This window comes from Alligator mississippiensis, chromosome 5, assembly GCF_030867095.1.
Source record: "Alligator mississippiensis isolate rAllMis1 chromosome 5, rAllMis1, whole genome shotgun sequence".
In the NCBI taxonomy this organism is placed as follows: Eukaryota; Metazoa; Chordata; order Crocodylia; family Alligatoridae; genus Alligator; species Alligator mississippiensis.
The window spans coordinates 85,643,350-85,663,121 of record NC_081828.1 but is presented as its reverse complement, the minus strand read 5'-3'; the positions used below and the strand labels follow the sequence as shown (position 1 = coordinate 85,663,121).

At 41.6% G+C, this 19,772-nt stretch overlaps 1 long non-coding RNA gene across 1 annotated transcript in view; it reads right to left on the bottom strand.

The window, feature by feature from the left end:
• Positions 1 to 8,185: 8,185 nt before the first annotated feature.
• LOC109281059 (uncharacterized) overlaps positions 8,186 to 19,772 on the bottom strand; it is a 38,892-nt gene continuing 27,305 nt past the window's right edge. The window contains exon 4 of the long non-coding RNA XR_009462489.1: positions 8,186 to 11,130. This is a non-coding gene — a long non-coding RNA (uncharacterized LOC109281059). The remainder of the gene's footprint in view (positions 11,131 to 19,772) is intronic.

Sequence of the window (19,772 nt, the reverse complement as noted above, 5' to 3'; positions counted from 1 at the left end):
GGAAGCAGTGTAGGGCAATGTTTTAGGTGGGGATCAACATATCAGAAACCATTGCTTACAGCCCTGGCAGCCACAACTGCAGAACTCTGATCCACCCTAGTAGAGTGGAAAATTAACTGCCACCTCACAGCTTACTGGAAGGATGCTATGGATCATCTTCTTCCATGTGGGTAAGTGTCCTTTTGCCAGCAGGAAAAAAGACAGAGGCATTCTAGCCCCATTTTATCCTGTGATTTCACAGTTAACTGTCTCATGTTACCTTCAGTGAAGGACACAACTTAAAATGGCCATATGGATTTTTTTTCCTCATTTGTTTAAAAAAAACCCAACTCCCTTAGCTGAGTCCTTTTATGCAATCATTTAGATTAGAACAAATGTTTACAGTCCTTGACAACAGAATTTTATAATGAAAAGACTTGACAGACCTTTTGCTATTCATGCTCACGTTAAAAAAAAATGGATAGAGGTTTCCAGTGGAATAATTGTAAGCATGCACATTCAGTGATTAATGAGCTTTTTGAGGAGAGCTAAAACCACTGAATCATAGCATGTGACTTTCCTATCAAGGGCAATAATCAGAGCTTCAGGAATTTGGAGCCCCACATAAAAATAAGGAGCCAAATTCTGCACTGGCGTGCAATTTGAGCGATGCTGCTGACTTCTCTGGAGTTGCAAGGGGCAGGAATCATTGCAAAGTCTGGTCCACAGGACACCATATAACTTTTATCCTCAGAGCCTCACTGCATTGTTAAACAACCCATTGGCCTTCTTACAACTTTTTGACTGAGCCTGCTTAGTTCAAACACTCATATCAACTTCTCTGCGTCTCTGTCACACGCTCTGTGGCAGAGAAAAATTTCTTATGGGATTAAAAAGATTACTTAAATGTTAGTGAGGAATTCTGATGTTGTTAAGGTTCAGATCCTTCTCTGCTTTACACCAGCCAAGTGAAAGGCACCTTTATTTACATCAGCTTTCACTATGGTCTTTTTTGTTTAAACGAGCCCACATTCTGCATTTGCTTAGCTTCACGCTGGACCAGAAAAAGAAATACTAAAACATCACAGGGGAAAGCTATTCTTTAGGTATTTCAAACACAGCTGGAACTATGATCCACTAGATATCATATGAGCAAGTTTGTTTTTATGAGACTCCAGCCCAATTTCCACACCAAAGAGGTTCAGATAAGCTCATACATCTGACTGAACCTCTGAACCTTTTGAAGTTTGTCATTACTATCATTTTGCCAGTATACTGCCGGTTTCTGTCACACTGAATTAACTCTTGCAAAACTACCCATCCCTGATAACCAGCAAGAAAATGATAGGGAATTTGAGTAAAAAATAGGAGCTGAAGTAGTGTTTTCAAAAATTACAGACTGGCAGACAGAGAAGTATGGCTACAGATTCAAGGGCAGTGCTCTCTGAAGTGGGACATTTGGTAAATATGACTGATTCCCCACTCAATCAGTTGAGCTGCAGTGCTGACCCACACACACTAATTATTCTGCAAGCCACCTCATGTGATATGCTATAGCACTTGATCCCTTTGCTTTATACAGTGCAACTAGAATTTCAGGCCTGGATTTTATTCAGGTGGGTTCTATATCTGACACTGTCATCAAGTGCTATTTTTTACCCTTGAGCAGATGTCTGTGCACCTCAGTTCCTCAAAATAATGCTCCCTCCCATCATAGGATTGCTACAAGCCTTTGTTTATTATTATTTATAAAACATTTTGAGGTTCTGTCTGCTAGAAGGGGTTATGCTAATGCAGAATATAATTACTAGTCAGCAATGGCAACATTATTTGAAGAATGAGAGAGTCAATCATTTATTAGTGCTTCCTATTGACATCATTTTCAACTTTCTAAAATTTGGAAAGTGGAGGATGAATAAAATTATCATTATCTCTTCTGTAGCTGCACCATGACTCAGTGGCATAACAGGGCAGCTGGACACCTGAGGCAGCGGCAACACATGGGTTAGCGGTAACTTCCAACAGCCAGCACAGCTATAAAGCTGCAGTAGCAACTGTTATTTTTTCCTCTCCCCTCTCAAGTTGGTGTGTGGGGCTGCTGCAATGACAGACTGAATAGATGCAGTAAAAGAACAGGCATTAGTGAAGACAACATGTTAATGCCATGGATACAGTAGAAGTGGATTTTGTCTGTGAACTGAAGACACTCTTTACACCTCCTTTTTGAAAAATTAAAGTTTGAGACCAGGAACACAACAGTTATTCTTTGCGGTTGATGGTGGTGGTCTACTGCAATTGCAGGTAATCCAGCCTGTCTCCCCACCAGGCATTAGTGATTCTTATGAACAGCCCAGCAATAATATAAGTTCAGTACAACACAGTGACAAATATGCAACCTGCGGAATTAATAAATTAATAAGCCTTGTAACAAGGGACAGCATGATGAAAATCAACTCCACTATAGAAAAACTGCAAGTAAATGCACATAATATATTAATGTATAGAAGTGATAGACAGAAAACTATCAAGTTGCCTTATATATAACAAAGTATGGTTTTTCTTCAAAGGAATATTGGATAGGTTGTTAGTCACAGAACGCTCTGTCAATGCTATCCACTTTGTCAATTAATGCTTGCTTGCTCCCTCTAACCTTCTTTCTGGGAGGTATTGCCGAGATGATTGTGACAAAGCAACTCTGATGTCATCTTGGAGCCTCTGATTCCCTTTGGACCTGCTTTAATTCTGAGTCAATGATCAATAAACACATGGTGATGCGAGCTGCCCAGAATTGGTTTTTATTAGCTTTGTCAGCAGGCTTTGATAGCAGTGACTAACATCCTGTTGACTTGCTTGTGAACCCTGAAAGGCCTGGATGGAGGTGTCTATCATTATCTCTCTTCCTTGTCTTTGAAAATGTCCCAAATAGTTCTGCTGGCAACTTCTTGTCTGAGCAGAGGGCTCTTTCTTAAGGTGCTGCAGTGTCCATGTACTCATTACTCTCATCAATATTCAGAGCAAGCCATCAGGGAAATTAGATGATTTGGTCTGCTGCATCACTAATCTGATCTGTTGACACTTATCTCTCTTGTTCATAATTAGAATTGTTACTATCATTTTGTGTTACGGTGATGTCCAAAATGTGCTAGGCACTGTACGAACAATATGCAGTGTCTGCATCAAGAGATGGCATTTCAGATAAGCCATGCAAAGGGCAGGTTAGGAAAGAGGAATGAAATACCTATGTAGGGCTTGGACAAACAAGCAAATTACAGAAAAGTAAAAGGGATCAGGGACTTGCCAGGTGTCATCCACTCCATGTGTTCTTCCCCTGTAGTACCTTAGCCCTAAATGAAAAGGGGTAAGTTGGGGGTTACAGCAGACCACAAGCTGAATATGAATCAACAGACTGTCACAAAAAAAAAGCCAACAGCATGTTGGGTTTTATTAATTCGAGTGTCACCTGCAAGTCAAAAGTGATTATTCTACTCTATTTAGCACTAGAGAGACTTCACCTGGAGTACTGTGTTCAGTTTTGGGGCACAATTAGAGGCTGGAAAATATGACAGACAGAAAAAGTGGAAAAGCTGGGATCATTTAGTTTGGAGAAGAAAAGACTGAGATGGGATCTGATAAGAGTTTTCGAATACATGAAGGATAGTTATAAAAAGGATAGTGATATACTATTTTCTGTGGCTGCAGGGGATAGGACAAAGGGCAACAGTCTTAAAATGTAATGAGAGAAATTTAGACTGGATAGCAAGAAGAAGTTTCTAGCTATGAGGGTGGTTAATCACTGGAATAGATTACCTAGCAAGAGCGTGCAATCTCCATCCTTGGAAGTTTTTAAGAGCAGGGGAGACAAACACTTGGACGGAAGGATGCTTTTGCCTTGGGCAGGGGGGTGTGAAGTAGAAGACTTCCAGAGACCCCTTTAAGCCCCATGATTAAAGGGCTATTCTATGATTTTAAGTGATCACAGTTCAGCTTCCACTTACTGAAGATTAAGTGTGGCCAAATGCACAATTATAATGGAGCTTCTGATATGTGGTAAGACCCTGTTCCCTTTTAACTTGCCATAATTTATTTGTTTTCCAATACCCTCAGAGTCCCAACTGTTCTGCTCCCTGGCTGTTATTTAACTGGCTAAGTAACTGTGCAAGTTAACGTAAAAGTGTGTATTACTGAGTGACCTGACCCCAGCTCTAAACCTGCCCCTGAAAGTTGGATCTGGATCCACGCTTTGTACCTACAGCCATTCTTGGTTAAAAGCGTGTCCTCACCACTCTGACTGAAGGAACCACAATAAATTGTAAAATTCATGACTTTTAATACATACAGATTTTTGTGAGATCTCTGAAGAGGCCATAGAGGCTGTAAGCCACTATTTCCATAACAAATGCTGTTGCAGGAACTCATTGGTGAGAGGATGATGAATGGTGACACTTCATTTCCTAAAAGCAGGACCGAAGTGCTATAGTGAGACACTGTGTTTACTGTTTACAGCAATTCAAAAATTAGATATGCTTATTTTACAAGCTAAAAAGCTGTGTTTTTTCCTCTTCCTATCAGCTCCACAAGCTCAGTGAATCCACCCAGTTTTGTCCTCTCACCTCATTATCACCATTAGGAGCCTAGCAAGGCAAATTTTGCCGTTGTGTATTCCTATGTAGCCAGCTCATAGATTTCATAGACATTAGGGCTGGAAGGGACCTTGCAAGATCATCAGGTCCAGCCCCCGGCCCAAGGGGCAGGAAATCAGCTGGGGGTCAAATGATCCCAGCAAGACAGGCCTCCAAGTGTTTTTTGAAAGTGTCAGGGGTAGGTGCATGCATCTCATCTGTTAATGCACAAGCCAGAAGAGAATCCAACTCAATTATACCACAGGTGTTCTGGATCTGCAGTCCTAACAAAAAGAAAAAGCAACAAATAGGGTGCTTGGATTACCAAAATCTGCAGAATCTAAGCACAGAGACTGATCCAAAGTCATGACTTTCATATGTTTTCTACCTATTAAATAATAATATATAGGGAATAGTGATTACTTAGTTGCTTTTCCACTAAACTCTGAATTGGCCCATTATGCATCATCACATAAGAACTCCCTCCTTCCTGGCACTGTCCATACAGGATATGCACCACCACTAGCCAATTTCTCCCACAGCTGCTCCTGGCTACTACTGTGCTGTTTTCATGGATGCTCAGCAGAGAAGTTGGACATTTTACAGGGAGAGAAATGAAACAGAATGGCTGCTAGGGAAATGAAGTCCCTTGATCACAAACCAATGCAGAGCTATAGAAATGTAAAATTAGGTTGGGCATCGTGTGTGGGAGCTATAAAAATGGAAATGGCCTTGAAGGGGCCACCTGACTGAAAATTGCTCATGAATCTTGAGGGAACACCTCCATCAGTGACACTGATGATTTCCTCACCTTGTAGAAGAGACCCATCCTCCCTGGAAAGTCAGTAAAAACCCATTTCTGTAAATTGCAACTGGATAGCCTGTCACCTGATGTGACGCGGGGAGCAACAATAGCATTACCTCCGTGCAATCTCAGTGTAGAAAAGTTAATAAAATATATGTCACTAAGAAACCAATTGTACCTGCAGGGTAAGAAAAGGTCACACATGAATGCATGAAAACTGGCCATGCTGTATAAACTGCTGATTGAACGCTACCTTGGCCTTATATATGACCACTTTGAGAGTAAACAGGGCCAAGTACTCAGGGAGTAAGTGTTGTTATTTTTCAAGTTAATAAACTTTGACTAAATTTTCTTTCATTCCTGTTTTCTTAGAACCTACCGACTGCCTGCCTAGCTTTTAAAGTAGGTCAGTTGGTCCCATCTCCTTTACTATGAATTGAAAATATTCAATTTGATAGTTTTTTTTTAAAGGAAGGAAATAATGGCGACTGCTGGGTTGCTTCCCCTTTTCTCTCTCTCTCTCTCCTTTTTGTTTTAAACCTGTGAAATCCCAAAGGAATTTGGCAATCTGTCTGCTGAATTTCAAAACAAATGTTATTCAGCACTGGCAAGGCGGTCAATCTGTTCTGTAAATGTTAGTAAACACAACTACAATGCAATTTGATTTCAGAAAGTGATTTCCTCCAAACCATATAAAATGTTTTACCATATTAAAAATGACAAGACTGTAAACAGTCACATTACAAGGTTGTATATCCCATACACAGAAGAAATATATGCGAATACAGCTTATAATGAAAAAAGATTAAATATTTGTAACACCAACAAGATGAAAAAAAATATTCCATCTATATTCTTACACCAGGGCTCATCAGTTAGTTCCCTTCCTAAGAGCTATTCTTAAAGGAGGAACAGAATAGAAACGCTCAGAGGAAATCCTTGGCAGCCAGCTCTGCCAGGGCACACAGTTCCATCAACATTAACATAATTTGTGAAAATGTCTCGATTTTGCCAGAATTTCTCAAGCATCCAGACATACAAGCCAGTTTCAACCACTTTAAATCTCTTGGACCATTTAAAAAGTATACCTGGATAATCCAGTATTATTTTGAACTAATTCCCTGTGAGGCAGTTCAGCGTTATGTGAGGGTACCAAGTTTTCCATAACTAATGTTTGGTTGATCCACCAGACATCCCAGACTGCACTGCTCGTCAGGTACCCCACTCCCCCAAACTCTCTCTCTCTCTTTAAACTCCCAACTGGCTGCTCTGGTATGCAGCCAGAACTCCACTACCCCGACCTCTATTGCCTGAATTTGACCGCAGTGTCCCTGGATGGGGTCTGAGGGCAGCTCTCTGCCACTTTTCAAGAATGATCTGCCCCACCAGCTGTCCACCACTCCAGCCCCAAATTAGCCTTGGATGCACCAAACCTGGATCAGTTTCCAGGAATTGAAGTCAATTGATGAGTGCCTTGGGTGAAAGGTGTGGCAGTTTTGGAGCACCCCACTCCTGGGGGTCCTAGCAGCCCCCCAGTCTAGACATACACCTAGGCACTTGGAACCAGGTACCACCACACAGATTTTAGTAATGTGTAGGAATGGGTTTACTGACCTCCATGTTAGTGAGAAGGGGGAACAGAACATTGCAATAGAGCTGAGTGCCCACTACCACTGCCTGGTTCAGCAACACTGCAATGCCTGCAGACAACCATTCTACATGGAGCCCTTAGCAATGTACATGAGGACACCTCTGACCTGGGAAAGTTGTGGACTAGTTCCCGATCAGCAACATTCTTGAAACAGTTCAAGTGTTATGTCTGTCCACACCCAGGATGTTCAGCCACAGGGGGTGCAGACAGAAGTGACAATTTTCACCTGATCCAGCCACAGAAAGCAGTCTATAGCCATAACCAAACACAAGTACACAGCTGCAGGCAGCTTAAAAATGGCTGATTGGGTGAAAATCTGAACCCTCATTGCATGAGGGGTCAGATGAAGATGTTTCAAAACAGCATCTTCTCTAACTTGTGTCTGCCTGCCTGCCAGGCTCCAAGCTGTTTAAAGAATGGGAGGTGGGAGAGGAGGGAGTTGGGTCTGGTCTTTTTTCAGCCCCTGCTGGAGGGTGGGGCAGGTGTATTGGAGAGGAGCTCCACTTCACCACTCCACCCTCCAGCACAGGCTCAGGAACCCCTAGAATGAGCTCCCTCTCCTCCCTTTTCCCCCCTCCCATTCTGAAAACAGCAGGGGCTGGCAGGGAGGAGGGGCTGTGGCTAAGGAAACTGGCTGCAGGCTCACAGCCAGCAGCTAGACGCCCCCCTCCCCACTGGAACCAACAGATGAACTTCTGTTTGGTCCGGGGGATCGTTGTAACACATTCCTGCCAAGCATTATCAGTTACAATGGGGAGCTGCACTTCTGTCTGTGCCCAGACTGAACACTCCCCAAGTCTGTGGCAGGTGCCAGCATGGAAACCAGAGTGTCATCCCAATGCTTGAACCACAAAATCATCCTCACTTTCTCCCTCTGAGCCTTTATATTTTTCTATTTGCATTCAAAGCTCTCTGTCTAGGTGGGCCCTACACTGTATATACATACCTTCAAACTATTCTTCTATTTTGCCAAATAGGAAAAAGTCACAAAAGCAATAATTCCTTATATATATTTTGCTCCAACATACAGAATCCTGGTAACTAAACCAATCTTCCTCCATCACCTTATTAAATAAAACATGCTGTTACTGCAGAACCAAACTGAAAGCGTTTTAAAGATCTGAACAGATCTGAGGAGGTAGAAACAGCTTTAATTCAGCAAAAAAAGTAATGCTTACAGATTAATACTGCTTTTAAAGTAAAATAGGTTAAAACAAATAGGCATTTATTCTGATTACTTTTTGTAACTTGAGCAATGAAAGGCAATCATCAACTGGATTTAACTTGAATGAGAAGCAACATGTTCTTGGCTACACCACACACACAGAGTAATATCTTTACAATGTAAGGTTTTTGGTTGTAGCCGTTTTGTTCTAAGGACATAGGCAGGCAAGCTTCTTTGGGTAGATGTGATATCTTTTATTAGACCAACTGAGTACTTGGAAAAAAGTTTTTTGCAAGCTTTCGGGCACAAGTGTAAGACAGTGCAATACCTTTACTGGATCTTGCAGATAGGAACTGTTCAGACATCAGTTGGTGCTACTTCTTTTAGTACGTGTAACGTGATTGGAAGGTCAACCCACTTTTAGCTAGTAGCAAAAAGTAATTTCTTTGATAAAGAAATTAATTTAGCTACCACTGAAAGTTGATTCTTCATTAATCATTCTGAAGCCATGCACTTTCCCGGAATACTCCAGTTGTCATGTGAAAAGGTCTGTTAGATATTTTAAAGTCAAAGTCACTTAAATGGCTTCCACAGAATTAAAAGGACCATTCAGAAAGTCTTCTTCACCAAGTGATACAATCATTTACCATTTAATGAATTGCCAGAAGTGCACATGGCATTTGAGAGACAAATGAAAAGGTGAAATGCTGACCCCATTGAAATCAATAGGAATACTTGCAGAGAGACTTCAGCATGATGGCAATTGCACTCCAGGTCTCTGCCCCAGGAAGGCTATTATATAACATAACACTTACCCACTATTAAATAGGCAGCTGTGTGAAGGTAACTTTCATATCTACTTGAGGTCTTAACTAGCGAGGCCCAGATTTCTGAGATTCTGCATATATATTTACCTGCACACAGCTCATTTGCATTTGGAAACACGTACAGCAAAAGAAAATTGTGATTTTTTATGTGCTATATTGTATGTGCTTAAATGACTTAATTTGTGCACACATTTATCCATGCAATAATGCTCTTGGCATTGGTCTGGCACTGTTCTTTTTACTAATTGGAACCTAGCTCAGAGCAAGAGGATCAGTTTTTTGGACAGTCTCCTCCAGAAGGGATCTTTTGCCAGAATTAAGAAGCCAATGGTTTGTAAAACACAGGGTTTTTTTGTTTTGTTTTGTTTTGTTTTTTTAGAATGGAAAGGATATGGGATACTTTATTTATGGAGGGTGAGGGAGATCTTAGGTATTCAGTTGGTAGAACAGGGTGGTAACCATTGGAACTGATGAAGAATAGATTATTTTTCACAAAGAACATGGCAATTTCCTTTGCCTGATATCAATTTATGCTAACAGTTTCAACTGTGCAGAATTATACATATAACAAAGCTTCATTTCTTAATGTTGTAAGAGGGGAAATAGGAAGAAAAACCAAGTTAAGTACTTGCATTTCCAAAAATGAAATGGGCTTTAAAACAACAACTAGATTCTTTCCTGCTTCAGAATTCAATGTAAGCAGTAGACTTTGGCCACATACAGACATTACATTTTCTCACTCCCCCAGTAGAAACTATGAGTGTTCAAACATTCATTTAATTTCTCCCAGAGGAAACCCAGAAATTCTCCCTTGCAAGAGAAACCCTCTTACAGGAGCAAACATTTGTGTGCTCCCCTCCTGCTCTGGTCTGGGAGGTGAGTGAAAAAGTGGGGCAATGCTCCCCACACTTTCCCAAACCAGACACTGCCCGGTCAAGAGAAGGGTCAGGGAACATTGCACTGTTTGCTCTAGACCCCCAACCTGGGCTGGTCCAGGAAGGGGCTGGAGCAACAGGGAAAAGCCTCCCTACCTTCCTCAAGCGGCTGATCCCTGCTTCCCCAATCTGGGTCCCTGGTCTGAGGAGTGGACAAGGGGTTTGCTGTGCTGCTCATTTATCTTAGCTCCTGGCCACTAGGAGCTGAGAAGAGAAGCAGGTAGGAACTTGGCCCTGCTGCTCTAGTCCCAACCCAGACAGGTCTACAGGAGGGGAGAGGAGGGGAGGGGAGTACCCATTCCCAAATCTGGGTGGTCCCAGTCTGGGGAAAACACAGGGAGTCTTTCCTTGCCACACTATTCTTCCCAAAAATGGGAAAACTGGATTAGCCACTGCTCCCCAAGACCAGGATCACCCAGTCTTTCTAGGAATGAGAGGACTAGATTAGCTGTTGCTTCCCAAGCCTACCCTGGACCAGGATCACCCAGTTTTGGGAAGGCATGAGGAACAGGAGAGAGGTGGTAGGTACAGGCTGACTACCTCCACTGCTCTCTCTCCTGATATCCTTTCTAGGAAATGAACACCTGTTTGTGGCCTTTGTAACCTAACTTCATACAACTGAACTTAGAAAAGTTCAGTTAAACCTTACTGTGTACTATACATGGTATCCTTTGTCATGTTCATCCATCAATTAAACACAACTGCGAAGTGCCAAAGCATGGGATTGCCTTTCCAAAACGTTAAGGACCTCATCTGGGAAGCTGAGTATCCCTGGCCATAATTCAGCCAAAGAATTTACACTAAATGTTAAGCATGAGCTTAAATCCATTCGTATTTGGTGGAGCACTTAAGCACTTGCTTAGCTTTCGTATATGGGATTGCAGTATTCCAGTGCTTCTGGTAAGATTTGACGCTACTCACAGGAGACATTTAGCAGGTGCACAGGTTTGGATGTAGATGTTTTGTTTTCTTCCTCTTGTCTTTGTTTTTGCCAGTAATCACTTTTCTTTTCAACTCACCAGCACCTGCACATCCTCAAGACAAAGCAGTCACTCCTGCAATTAGTCCAGGTTTCTTGGAGAACTCTGGAACACAGACAGCTACCGATGTAAGTCAATGCCTCTAAATAGGATCTCCACAGGTTCCTTCCTGAATAAAAGTTGAAGAGAAAGGAAAAGGAGACAAACAGTTTCAAATTTTAATTAGGTTTTTAATAAAGATTAAAGCAAAACATTAAGAACCTATATAGTCCTTTTGTGCGTGTGTGTACGGGTGTGTGCATGGGTGGGTGTGGGTGGGTGCGTGGGTTAATTGGAGGTTGAGCACAAGGCAGGAGAATTTCATGTTCCACAGGACACTTGGGAAACCAGAACCAATCCATTGTATTGAAAAAGAAATCTGAGAAATAACACAAAAAACCCTAAACATTAATGCTATATTCTATAAGCTCTTCTAATATGGCTCTGCCAGATGATAGATCTGAGATCTAGGGTTTGAGGGTTGTTTGTTTTTTGGTATATCTTTGCTGGGTTTCTAAGTTACATTTATACATCTCTGCAAGCTGTCAAAATCTGTCTCAGGATTTGCCACATACCACATGCAACCACATACCTGCAGTGGCTCATGTTAGAAGCTGAGGGCGCTAGAGCACACCTCCCTGCTTGGCTGGAGCAGACAGCTTGAGCCAAGGCTAGCCCGCCCACCCTGAAAGCAGGGGCTTGCAGGGAAGGTGCAAAGCATCCTGGGATGCTGGGGGACTGTGAATTAACTTGAATCTAGAGGGGATTTGGGACAGCAGTTCAATAAACCAATTTAACCTAAATCAGTTAAGTCTGATACTACATCCATCCAAGTTTATCTTAAACCTGCTTCAGCCATTTTGAAAGTGGTTTATGTGTACTGAATTTCTGTTGTGTTCAGATTTGAACTGGTTTCTGATCACTTATACTGGTTCATATGTAATTTCTGTCCCTAGCCTTAAGGACAGCCTGTTCCATCCCATTACTGGACACTTCAGTTTTTGCTCATTGAAGAAAAGTTCACTCTAGCCAAAGCAGCCCAACTTCACAGAGTATGTATCTTGAGCTAGCTGTCTTCCATGACAGTGTACCTGGGAGAAAGTTGAATCCCATATCAGGGTGATGGGAGGAGTGAGAGCACTTTCTAGATCCAAGAATCACTTCCAGACCAAGCCAAAGGCATCAAAGAGGAGAGGAAGACAGGTATGAAGGAAAAGGATATGAGAAAATATAGCATAAGAGTGCAGTGGGTATGATTATCCTGTGTAGTGACCTAGTGATGCAGTAAAAGACTCTGTTCTCCTCCACACCCCCTTCTTCAGGCAAGGAACTGCATGCAGCAGCATTTGACTTTGCAGCCATGTTTGACTGGTTCTTGAACTGGCCTGTGAAGCAGCTGGTTTGGGAATGGAGCTAGGAACCACTTGTAACTCTGAATGATTTGGATGGATGGTCATCACTGATGAACCTACCTGGGACTTCTGACTCTTTATGTATCAGCCTCTACTACTTGAGCTAAAATAATGGGTTCTGTTAGGTTAAAGATGTAACAGAATCCCTTTTCTACCATGTGAATAAGCTGCCACAAAAGAGGAGTGAAGTACCATGGTTTTTTGATTAGAAAAGAATAGGGTCTAAACCAATGTTGTTAGTGGAACAGCAGCAGAAGGAAGCTAAAGTCTTGCCTAAACCTGAGCCAGACTTAAAAGGAATAAACATCAACTCAGAGAGGTAGATGCAACAGCACAATAGATAGGGTAGAGATGGACCCAATACTGCTCACAACAAAGTCAGTTTAAATATAGAGGCTTCTCCATATTTAAATGGCTTCATCTGGAAGTGATTCTTGGATCTAGAAAGTGCTCTCACTCCTCCCATCATCCCCACATTGCATGTGGTTTCCTGCCTGCAGCTCCTTAACCTATACTGTTTTTCAAAAGAACGCCCTTATAAAATCATAGGAAAACAGGGCTGGATGGAATTTCACAAAGTTATTTAGTTCAGACCCTATTCAAGGAAGAGTCATCCCTAACTTAACCATCCCAGTCAAGTGTCTTACTAACCTGCTCTTGAAAAATTCCGTTGATGGAGATACCACCGCCTCTCTAGGCAACCTGTTCCACTGTTTGACTGCCCTCGTAGTCAGAAAGTTCCTCCTAATCTCCAACCTAAATTTCCTCTTGTGGGTTGAAGCAACTGCTCCTAGTTCTGCACCTTATGGCTACCAAGAATAGAATATTTCTATTTTCTATTATCAAATTCTCCCGCAGTCCTCTTTTCTCCAGACTAAATAAACCTAGTTCTTTCAGCCTTTCCCCCTAAGTCATGTTTTCCAGCCTGCTAATAATTTTTGTTACTTTTTGCTGGACTCTTTCCACTCTGTCGTCTTCCTTGAATTGTGGAACCCAAAACCAGATGCACTACTCCAGATGACACCTTATCAGTGCTGAACAAAGTAGAAGAATCACTCCCCTTGATTTGCAAATGACACTCTGTTGATATAACCCAGCATGTTGTTGGCTTTTTTTAATGTTTTTTGTTTTGGGCTCATATTCAGCTTATGGTCTATTGTGAGCTCCAGGCCCATCTCTGCAGTACTGCAGCCTAGCCACTTTTTCCCCAACCTGTATTTGTGAACACAATTATTATTAGCCTAAGTGCAGGACTTTGCTCTTGTCCTTGTTGAATTTAAACTGATCCACTGTGGACCATTTTTCAGTTTATTCTGGATCCTACCCCCTACTCTCCAGAGAGTATGCAACTCTACCCAACTTGATGTCTTCTTCAAATTTGCAAATCATTAGTGAAGCTGTAAAATAATGCCAAACACAGATCAGGCCCCCTGGGAACTCCAGGATATGGCTATTTGTTGGGCATGATGATCCTATCCATCTTTCATTTAGTCAGTATTTCCTTAGCTTATTAATGAAAATGTTGTGGGAGACAATGTCAAAATCCTTGTTAAAATCAAGGTATTTGACATCCACAGCTCTCCCTCCATCCACAGATCCTGTAATCCTATCATTGAAGAAAATCAGATTGATCAAACATTCATATCTAGTTTCTCTAGGTAAATCCTAATGTATTCTTCCTCTACTCTAGAGTGTTCACCACTTTCCTATCTTTGTTGTCAACTTCAATCTTGTGGCTGACATTATGCATGAAGACTAAACTAAAAAGGCATTAAAATCATAGAATCATAGAAAATTAGGGTTGGAAGAGACCTTTGGAGGTCATCTAGTCCAACCCCTTGCTCAAAGCAGGACCCTCCCCAACTAGATCATCCCAACTAAGGCTTTGTCAAGCTGGGTCTTAAAAACTTCCAAGGATAGAGAATCCACAAACTCTCTGGGTAACCTCTTCCAGTGTTTTACTACCCTCCTAGTGAGAAAGTTGTTCCTAGTATCTAACCTAAACTTCTGTTGCTGCAACTTGAGACCATTGCTCCTTGTTCTGTCATCTGTCACCACTGAGAACAGTCTAGCTCCATCATCTTTTGAACCCCCTTCAGGTAGTTGAAGGCTGATATTAAATCCCCTCTAAGTCTTCTCTTCTGAAAACTAAATAAGCCCAGTTCCCTCAGCCTTTCCTCACATGCCATGTGCCCCATCCCCCTCACCATTTTTGTTGTCCTCTCCTGGACTCTCTCCAATTTGCCCACATCCTTTCTGTAGTGAGGGGCCCAAAACTGAATACAGTACTCCAGATGTGGCATCACCAGTGTTGAATAGAGGAGAATAATCACTTCTCTTGACCTCCTGGCAAACTCCCACCAATGCAGCCCAGTATGCCATTAGTCTTCTTGGCAACAAAAGCACACTGTTGGTTCATATTCAGTTTATTGTCCACTATAACCCCCAGGTCCTTTTCTGCAGAGCTGTTGCCCAGCCAGTCAGCCTCCAGCCTGTACTGGTGCATGAACTGTCCCATCCTAAGTGCAGAACTTTGCATGTGTCCTCGTTGAACCTCCAATTTGTTGAGGTCACTCTGAATCCTAGCCCTACACTCAGCCTTGTCCATGTCACCTGAAACTAGACTGCTTCTATATTCAGTAAAGGACTTGAACTTTCTTTGGGCTTTGATGAATTACAGCAACTCAAATATATTTTCCAAAACTGACAGTGGAATAAATTGGAAGAAACAAAGCAAACCCTCTGTAAGTTTCACTTTCAGCCAATATGGTATAACAGATAGAAACATTCCCTGAACTACTCAACATTTTAAGTAACTTCTCTAAGAACACTGATGGAAAGAGGCAGGAATTTGCATTTATATCTGAGCAGCCACATCATAAATATGTCTGGAAGATTAAAATCATCCAGTCAGGAGACAGAAATGCACTATATATGACCTACGAGACTGAGTTCTGGGTATTAAACATATTTAATGAATTGTTCTGAACTTTTAGCTGAAAATCAAGAGCATCCTTAGAGTACATAACTTTAGTAAAATCTATTATTAAAATATAGGTATGAAAACAGGAACACGTATAGAATTCAATAACAGGTAATTTTCTTTCTTCCTAGAGATGTCCCTGAACCAATCTATAAAATTTTATGACGGGTATAATTCTCTTTGAATTCTAGATAATGATTTTTTTTAAATAAAGAAGTTATCACTTACTATTAAACTTACGGCATTTTTACTGATAAGATTATTCACTACAACTATTCAGAAAATTTAAAACAAAAAATTAATTAGTTACAATCTCTTAGCAGATAACAGGTAAACAAGAAATATGAGTGAACCTAATAAGATAAATTATTCTTTACAACTTGTTCACCCAGCCCTGATTAAATTGCCTGTTACTCTTTTGAGGTTGGATTGACTCTATATGCCAAGACCCACAAAAGAGCTGGTCAGAAAATTTCCGTTCTATGGCGAATTCTGACATCTGAAATCTGTTTCTTGTCTCCAGTCAGAACAAAACATCAAAATTTCCCAGGGAGGGAACATCCTGAAAAGATTTGATTAGGATCCACTGAAAGACTGTTTTGGTAGCATCAAATCAGTTTATTTTGATTAGATGAAAATAGGTTTGTTGCAGAAATGACAAAACATAACAATATAAAATAGTAGCATAACGTGATAGCTACATTTTATACCATGTAAAATACAAACAAAACAAGATGATACGGACTCTCTTCCATCGAGAATTTCATCAACATTGAAATGTTCTTGTGAAATCCTTGGAATTTGTCTACATTGTGTTTTCTGACAGAAAACCATTTTCCTCATATTTTTTCCCCTTTACCAACTCTTCATCATAGCATGAGGTGCAGTTCCCTAGAGGCAGCCACAATCCCTCTTGGGTTCTGAGGCAGCGCCGCACAGGGAATAGCTCCTTTGCTCTTCCTTTTACATGGTCAAATGCCATCTCCCCTTGATCAGGGACACTGGTTCAGTATAACGCATGACCCTCCTGTTTGAGCTCAGAGACTGCAGTGGTGACTAACCTGTGATACAGGCAGATGGGGCAGGACCGTGGTGCTTGTCTGTTCTCTTCCCTTTGCGCATTGTACCTACATGTTTAGGCCCAGACAGAGGCTAGTTCTTTAAAAGCTCAATTGTGCAATTCAGTTAATTATAATAGGTAGAGATAGTTTTTTTCACTGTCTCGACTTTTCCCTTTCAGGAGGAGCGGGGGGTTGACAGCTGATGTGAAATGCGCTCATGTAAATAAATGAGGGTTGCAGCAAACTGAGAAAGGATGTTCAATGGCAACAATAATTCTCAGTTAGGATATCAGGGAAAAATTGCAGTACATTAAGTAACCAATAACACTCAACAGGGTGTGCATTCATCAGTCAAGATGTGTGCAGAGGGAGCATGCAGAGGCATGACGAACAGCCTGCCATGTCAGCCTGTGTAACAATTATTCTAATGTGATGTACCATGCCATTGAGGGGTAACGTGATCTTGTAGAACGAACACTGAGCAAGAGGAAGGAACTTATGAGTTTTCATGCCAGATCTGCTACTGACTCACTTTGGGGCTCTGGGTAATTTGTTTAGCCTCCTTGAGGGGTGAGGGGGCAGACAGGATGAAACCTCGGTCTCCTTTCCCAGGATACAAATGGCACTGACTGGGAGTTAGCTGTACTGCATGGAGATCTAATGTGTGTCACTTCCCCTGTGTGAAATAAGGGTAAGGGATGCTCTGAGGACTTGGCAGCTGTGGGAGCAAAGGGGCATAGAGTGGACCCAATTTCAGAACAGAACTTCCCAAAGGTTTCATGGGGGTGAGCCTGGATGGATGGGACCCAGTGCTGGGGTTCAGACCAGTCTCTACCTTGAACCACCATCTCTCGCCCCAGCTTGTCTAGAAGCACCATGGCCCCATCTCATCACTGTACTCTTGTCAAGAGAGGTCCCCCATGCTGAGGCAGCGCACCCTGGGGGCCTATGTTTAGTCCTTGTGGTGCACAAAGTTTCTGCGCCTTCCCTCACCCCATAATCTGGTCAGAGTCAACAGAGATCAAATTCCTGGGCAGCCCTCACCTTGCTAAGAAGTTTTTTTAAAGAGCAGAAAAAGCAAGAGAAAATAAACAGTTTCAAAGATTTTTTTTTCCATCTCTCAAATTGCATATTTCAGCCCCACATATGTCCTTGTGCTGCTTTGATAAACCAGTGATTAGACTGTTTTATTTGTTTCTTCAGTAGCATTTCTTGGGCTTTTTTAAACAAAAAAATAATTGTTCTTCCTGGAAGGGGGTAAAAATAAGCAAGCAGGACCCCAGGGAATTATGCAAGCAATCTAGAAACAGTGTCTGCCATGTCACAGCTTTGAAACGCTCCAGTTGATTACTCCACAAACCAATAAAGTATATGCACACAATACCCATAACCCACTTGCCTAATGCAGTGAAAACAAAAAAGAAGGGAGCTCCTGGGCTGCTTTTCATTCCTTTGCTGTACACACGTTTCATTGCTGACTGTATGCATGCACAGCACATACACAAAGAATGGCAATTATTACTAACGGTGCCTGCAATCGTCAAAAGCCTACCAGTTCTCTCACTACAAACATGTTAGATTTTTATTTTATTTTATTTTTTTTTTGGGGGGGGGGGGGGCTGAGAAAGGAGAGGACAAACCTGGATTCACAAACCTCTCAGGCTTTTCCTTTCTTTCATTCCTTCTTTGGGGAGGTGATGGGTACTAGATTAGCTACTATTCTATTATACCCAGGAATTTGCCCCCACTGAAATTAGTAGTTATTCTGTACTCTCACAAGTGTCCCTGAGAGCAGAAATGGGCTCTGAGTTTCTAAATCTAATCTGCAGACTTGCTTTTTGCTCAATTCAAACCCCCTTCCCTCCCTAGATTAATTCAATATATTGCTTTTTTATATAATATGTGTTTTGAAGCCTGTGCCTTTCACTAGGGAGGGAAAACAGCAGTATAAATAATGAACTGACATAAGTGGGTCCCTGTCACCAATGACATAAACATAGATAAATATATACATGTGTATATACATACATAGGTTTTGCATACATATTGTAGGGTCAATCTTAAGTTTATGGTGCAAGCTTTACACATACACGTATACACACACACACACACACGCACGCTGTATTAGATCTTTTCTTTCTCCCTCAAGTCTCATGCAGGTCACAAATCCTATAAACACTTGAATGCAAGCTACATTTTCAGCTTCTCAGCAAGCATTTGAATGTGTTCAGGAATAGACACACAGGCCTCTCAGCCCTTAGCTATACTCATCTCCCCCTGGGCACAGCTGAAAGAACAGGCTGATTGGAGCTCCCTGAGATCTTGTGACTGGATGGGAAATGTTATGCTCCTGGCAGAGTCAGCACCTGCAGAGTTGGTACAACCCTCTACCACCTAGTCACTAGTACATAGCTGACATCAGCATCGCTCAAGCCACATCCACAGCAGCCTTATACCGCAGTCCTCTGCTTTCCACCTCTTTGATACCCACTTGGAGGTGTGAAGCACAATTATACTACAGTGGGGTTCAGCCCAGGTGAAAGCTGATTTCCTTCTCTCTATCCTCACACCAGGAAAATGATGCAAAAATGTGTAAAGTATAACGATAAGATAGGGATTCACTTAACATTTTTCAGTGAATTACAGCTGTTGCTCTTTTATTTCTTACAAGATGCCAGTGGCATAAAACAAGCCTCCACAAGTGTACATGTAGCAAAACCCCCGGTTTTTCTTTTTTTTAATTTATTTTAAAATACATTCCCTCTCCTTCCCCAACCATTTCTGACTTTTTTCTCTCCCTCTCTATTCCCTATAGATAAGTATAAGTAACCTAAGATATAGGATAAGCTTTAACATTTTATTTTAGGTAGTAAGTTTTATTTTTGTCTCCCCTCCTTGCAAATAAGTGCCCTGCTATTTTGATATAGATATCCACTGTTTTATAAGTGATAATTATTATGTTTTGTATTGATTTTTTTTACTGCTTTTATATTGTGTGATTACTGTTTTAGGCCTATATATGTAAGTTAGCATAAGTCATGCCAAGTTTCCATCTTGTAATGTCAAGCCTCCATCTTATTCCCATGCCCGGTCGTGTAACCTATGACTCGCACCTACTCCTCCTATGTAACTTGGTTCCTGAATGAATGGGGATGAATGCGGGTGCTTGAGAGACAATGGCAGTAGGTCTAAAAATAGCTCCCTCTGAATGACCGAACCATCAACACCAATACCTGGACCAATGACCCAGCCCTTGGAACCACCCTCAGCATTCAAGAACCAAAAGATGAGGCAACCCACCATTGTGCCAAGGCTG